This window comes from Triticum dicoccoides, chromosome 2B (assembly GCF_002162155.2).
Source record: "Triticum dicoccoides isolate Atlit2015 ecotype Zavitan chromosome 2B, WEW_v2.0, whole genome shotgun sequence".
Taxonomy (NCBI): domain Eukaryota; kingdom Viridiplantae; phylum Streptophyta; class Magnoliopsida; order Poales; family Poaceae; genus Triticum; species Triticum dicoccoides.
The window spans coordinates 7970753-7977028 of NC_041383.1; the positions used below are offsets into that span (position 1 = coordinate 7970753).

General features: G+C 47.8%; 1 pseudogene; it reads right to left on the reverse strand.

Annotated features, from left to right (window-relative positions):
• Positions 1-1145: 1145 nt before the first annotated feature.
• On the reverse strand, positions 1146-6068 carry LOC119360157 (annotated as a pseudogene).
• Between the last annotated feature and the right edge of the window lie 208 nt (positions 6069-6276).

The window sequence follows — 6276 nt, forward strand, 5'->3', positions numbered from 1 at the left end:
CCAAGTACACTTCACCACCCTACCACGTAGGACAGCAAATTCTGCAAGGAGTACTGGCGGTTCAGCTGGGACGACCTGACCTTCATGAGGCTGGTTGTCGGGCAAAAGAACAAGTGTACGGCAAGATCTACGCATGCTCATCCCCCCTCCGCTGCAATCGTTGGCTAGAACTCGCTTTCCTTTTCCCTTGGCTTCTGGCGGCAACTCATTCTCTTCGGAAGCCACGCCCTGCAAAAAAAATGTACTTTCAGAGATTCGCATCCATCCGGATTAGTCAATCGCACCAGGGCGTATGGCCGCATTGGAATCAAGAACAGAAACGTAATCGAAACATCACGTTCTCGAGAGAGAGGATGGCGACGACTTTTCACCGTCAAAAGAAGGACTCACCAATGGATCAGCTGCGCCGGGAGAAGTGCGATGGCCTCGTGAACCGTCCCCTTCGTCGGAATCGCCGTTTGCTATGATGGATCTAGCTTTTTTGTTCTTTCCGCTGACATCCCCTTCCTCACATGGCAGTGTCCTTTTCCGTGGTGGATCCGGTGGTTCCATGCTTATGTGCCTAGTGGAGGAAGCAAGGATTCGAGTAAGAAAAGACCATCAGAACCAACCAAAACGGGGCTGCCCCCTCAAAAGTGCAGCCAGCAGAAAAAGAGCAAAAAGGGAGATGGGAAAGCGGAGCCGCCCGATAAGCTGCTACCAAATCGGGAAGCAGGGGCCTGCTTGGCCTTGCATGCGGTGGGCACGCCATGTACGCAAAACGCCCACCAACCCATGCATTTAATAAGTATCCCCCATCCGCACTGCTAATCGCCACCGTGCATTAATGACACACCAACTCTAGACCTAATCAATCATGCGGTGAATTCACATTATTAAGTCATCACGGTCTCATGGCGAAGGCCTTGATTTGTTCTTGTTAGTTGACCCAAGCTAACGTCATCAAGACCAATGGCACTAGAGAAAAGACGGGTACTTAACTAAGGTAGAAACCCGGAGGCTAAGCTCATCAGATTTGTCAACGCAGCACAGCTCATACATGGAAAGAAGCAAGTAGGCTCTACATGCAGTGCAGTCATGAACTGCTAATGAACCTACCTAATTTCGCTACAAACTAGTTGACTACTTATCATAAATCGCGGGATCTAATCTACAATCCGGCAGCGTTTTGCTTGCACGCTGGTAATTTCATCCTCATCTTCAGAATCTTCATCATCGCCATAGCCTACTACACCAGACTCGTTGTCCACGGCAGAGCTACAAGTGGTACGAGGCAAGTCTGGGTGAGCAGATGGATCGAATTCACCAAATCCTTCCTCCCATGAATCTTGCTCCACCACGCAGCCCAAATCTTGTGGCGGAGACTCTTGCTGTTGGACGACCTCGCCTTGGAAAATCATAACATCAGGACATTATCGCCAGACTCTCGTGATATGCATCGGCCACCTGCCTGAGAGTGATCTGCCGTTTGGCATGCTTACCTCCCCATTGGCGGCGACGACCTCGTCCGGCAGATCCGTCGTGCTCCACGCACTACTTGCGCAATCGAATCGCGAGGGAGATGAAGGCTGCATTACGAAGTGGTTTCAAGCTGGTTCACGATAGATTTGCTGCTGAATAATACACACACATCACAAAGGGATTGTACGAAAAAGCAAGGGACAACTCACAAGAAGATTCATGCCGTCGAAACCATCCCGCGCCGCTCCCCTAGTTGTGCCACTGGCCCCCGATTCAGCTAGAGAAACCTCCATCAGATGCAGACCACCGTTTTCAAAAAAATTCAAATCAGTATGGCAATTGTGTTTCTCAAGGGGAGGATGCCGAACAACCAGCCCCCCCCCCCCTCACTCTTACTTATACCCCGAGGCGTTGCCAACCCAAAAGGACGCTTCCACATGCATTAAATCAGCTTTTTTGAAATTTGAATCGTCGCGCACGAGCGCGGGGGTGTGGCGAGGGTTCAGGAAGAGGGGGTGGGGTTGTGTGCGTGTTTTGTGGCGTTGGGTCGCTGTGTCGTGTGGCGGGTTCCACGTGGATGTGCATGCATGCTGACCAAGTGTGTGCATGTCGTAAGCAAAACCATCGAAGCAGGAAACCAGTGCGCGTTTTCTCAGGTAAGACACTACAAATCACAATCAAAACCGCCGACGGCACCCATATTTTTGTAGCTCCATGCATTGCGGAAAATATTCTACCTCCAAGATAGACACTACAGCAGAAAAATAGTTCTGTCCTACTGTCTGGATACAAGCAGGAAACTTAGCAGTACTAGCATGCAGCAAGGAAAACTACCATCGTTGAACATAAAACCAACTCATACACCCTCCCAGGGAAACACATTCATGCTCGGAAAAATGAAACAACTACATCAGTTATCAGCAAACCCAATCGGCCTTTTGCATGTAGTACGCCGATGTCCTTCTAAACCACAGTTTTTGCATTTGCCTGGTTTCCTTGGCTTCTTCGGCTCATCACCCCTTTCTGGGCATGTGGTCTGTTTATGACCTCTGCACCGACATAGGCTGCAGAACCGGGTTCTCTCACTAAGCCCTTCATATGGCGCCTTATCTCTGTTGTTCGTCGGCCTGCCAGGACCCTTCCTTTTCTCCGGCGCTGCGAGGCACTGTAACGCATTCGTGCTGACAGAATTAGTAGCACTTTGGCTGTGATCACCATGGAGACTCGCTAATGAGTTGTTGCCATTGGCAAAGTGCCTGGCATCTTCATTTGCAATCACACGGTCCTCAAAAGCGAGGCCATCCCTTTTCTCTGCTAGAGGCGCTGCACTCTGAAGCAGCGAATCCAGGCTGGCCTTGACGTGTTCATAGCATGCAGCGCTTGCGTCCCCCATCCTCACAACTTCCATGGCTTTGAAGTACAGCGTCGCATGCCTAAACGTAAATGACAAATTTTGTGAATTGTCCTTTTGGTATTGCACCAGGTGATCGGGGAGTATATCCCTTGCATCTCTGGTCCAACGTTTTAGGATATGGTGTTTTGGAATGTCTTCAAGGTGAAGAATTTCCATAACCTGCACGCCAAGAACAACAGACTCAACAAGTGCGTTTGCAGCTAATGAGTTTCATTATTTTCTCATAGCATGCGATCTATGTTGGATTCTTACCCTCAACACATGGCTGCAAAGCATCCCTGTGTGATCAAACTGCCCGCACTCGCAATTGAAAATCGATCTGTCTTCGTTGATGGTCACCTCGTACTCGACCCTACTCCACTTTTCCCTTTTTGCTGCATTATTGTGGGTGGTCCTGTATTTCCTCATCCTTTCCACCTCTGTAACATTGTATGCAGTTCCTTCCATGAGTAAACACCCGAATTCCTCAAACATGTTCCGGGTGTACACCTTGCTGGCAAGTTGCTCTATTGCGAGATTAGTCCGCCTCACCGCACCGCCCTGCAAGTAAAACAAAACGGAGAATGGAAATTAAATCAAATCGGTTGATCAGTTACATCTATTGCCAGATGCTTCTAGTATAGCCAGAACTACTACTGACTCATGGTAAGAGTGCACTCACTATCATCGTCCTCTTTTCCTCGTAGCTTTCATCGCCCTCGCGGTCAAACTGTAGCTTCATGTATTTCCTGACAAACACGTGCATTGGGCTTGCTGGTGGCATGTAAGACTTCAACATGTGGTTTGCACTCTCACTCCTTTGCGTGCTTGTCATTTTTGCGTAGAACACTCCTCTGAAATAAGGTTTTTCCCACTTCCGCCTAGTCTCATATATTTGGGTCATGTAGCTATGGCTCCTCAAGCTGTACTTATCTAGCAGCGCCTCCCATGTTGTTTCAAATTCCTCCTCATTCAGCATATGGTTAACAACTTTGTGGAATTCAGCTTGAAAATCGCTCTTCTTCATGTACAAGGGCCCTAGTGTCTCCTTTGCTTTCTTCAGAACTTGCCATTTGCACCAACGGTGCACCGTGTCAGGATATGTCTTCTTGATTGCAACCTCCATGGCCCTGCACTGGTCCGCACAAGAAAGAGAAGCATTCCAAACTCTAATAAGTCTGTCGATAATGAAGATAAATTATCAAGACAGATCGAACAGTATCTTTTTTTTCTGTTTTGCCGAACCCTCTCACCTGTAAGTATTGTTTTTGGCGGAGGTTCACCCATCATACGTACAAATTCCTCGAACACCCATTCAAAGATCTCTTCCTGCTCGTCATGCATGAACACCCCGGCAAAGATAATACTCTGGTAGTGGTTGTTGACTCCGACAAATAGCCCAAACGGCATATCATATAAGTTTGTCTTGTAGGTAGTGTCAAAAGTCACAACGTCGCCAAAGAATCTTTATTGCATCCTGCTGTTGCCGTTAGCCCACATCAGGTTCTTAACTTTGCTGTCTTTCTCGGCCAACACCACATAGGAGAACCCAGGGTCATTTGCTCAGATGTCAGCAAACGCTTGAAGTGTCTTCCGAACGTCGTCTTCAGCTTGTTCACGGCTAATCTGGCCACAGATATTCCTTAGTGTCCTCTTCGTGAAGGGGACCTTTTCCACTGAACCAAAAAAGCTCCCAATGATGTTGTATACTTTCCCAAGATTTACATTGTTTTCCCTCAGTTGCTTTATCAAGTCTTTGGTGTAAACATCTATGTGCTTATGAGATGGCCAGTGCACTTTCTCTCCCATTGTCAGCGACATGGAATGGTTATGACTTGCCCGATGATCTGTGATGTACCAGCTGTTGTCGGAAGCATGTAGGACCCTGAACAGAGCTGGGCACTCACATCTACAGGACCGACTGTTTTCAGTCTCGAGTTTTCCCTACAGGCTGTGAAGCAGACACGTAAGTACACGAGTTTGCTTCTAAATGAAGTTTTACAATTCAGCGAAGCAACTGAATAAAATGTCACATATTCACTTCGTTTCAGTTATTCTGTTGTATGAAACAAGCACTCACCGAGCAACCACATACTATTTCCTGCATAGTTTTGTCCTCTTGGCGTTGAACCTACTTTTTCCATATCTTATCCCGAACCCCACTTCCCATGATTACATGTTATAGAAATCATATGCCTCACCCAACAAATCAAAACTAGGTCCCAGCTCAGGTTTCACGACGCTCTTATCAGGTTGCTCTGCATACTTGCGTATTGAAATTTCTAATGCGCTCATCCTCGACGGGCAAGGCACCCGGTCAGGTGGTGCACTTCTGAACCGAAGCCTGCATAGTAAGAAACAAAAAGGGGGGGTATGTAGTTAGATTCTACATTTCTTTTTAGAATCGAGCGGAACGATTTTCCCTGACTCCTTTTTCTTTGAAATAATTACATTTGGATTTTGTTGCCAGTCCTATAGCATACAAGTAAACACAGGACACTGGGGTTGTTCTCATAACCCACCACTATAGCCGGCGGCCCCTGTAATTCCAATATATACATTCGGTTTTCATATTTGTTTTAAGTAAATTGTCAGGAATGTAATAACAATGCTTGTCTTCTTTAATCCACACTCAAAGGCTACTGCAGAATCACGATTTTTGGGAAATGACTTCATAAATCATTCCCCTCGGAAATATTTCGAAACCATAGCAGACGAACTTTCTGAATCACTTTTTGCACAGACAAATGTATGCAGGGTACGAATTTAACAGCAATTTCCAGTGCTAGTTGCAAACAACGAAGTGCAATTTTCACCTTTTCGTCCAACCGGGGGCTTGTGGATTCACCCTACCTGTTGATTGAGCAGACCTCGTCGGAGATTCAGCTCGCAAACCATGGCCACCTTGCTAGGTTGCAGATGCTGCTCCCACGTCCTCCACCTGAGCCTGCTCAGTGGCGGCATTGACCTCACCCATATCCTTAGTTGCACTCCCCCTCTCCAGCAAATAAAGTAGTTGAACTGGATCTGGGTTGTCTAGGCTGTCCGCAAATTCCTCACGCACCGGGAACCTGCAAATACCAAAGGCCAGACGCCCGCAAAAGGATTAGAAATATAAGATCTAGCCACGCCGCCAGTGCTTACGAAGAACAACAATTTTTGCTTAGATCTCGCCGGGAACCAACCTGTCAACGGCGTCGAGTAGAAACTCCATACCCTCTCCCTCCATTACTTTAGGCCGTAGCCGGAGCACAGTCCCTTACACAACCCGGTTCGCCGGCCTCCCGTCCGACTCTCCACCTTTTCCGGCGATGACTCCTGGGTACCGCGGCGGCGAGGGGGGCACTGTAGGACGAACGAGGTGGTAGTGGAGGACAAATCTAGCTTTTTCCCCATATCTTGCCGCACGAGGGGAGGATGCG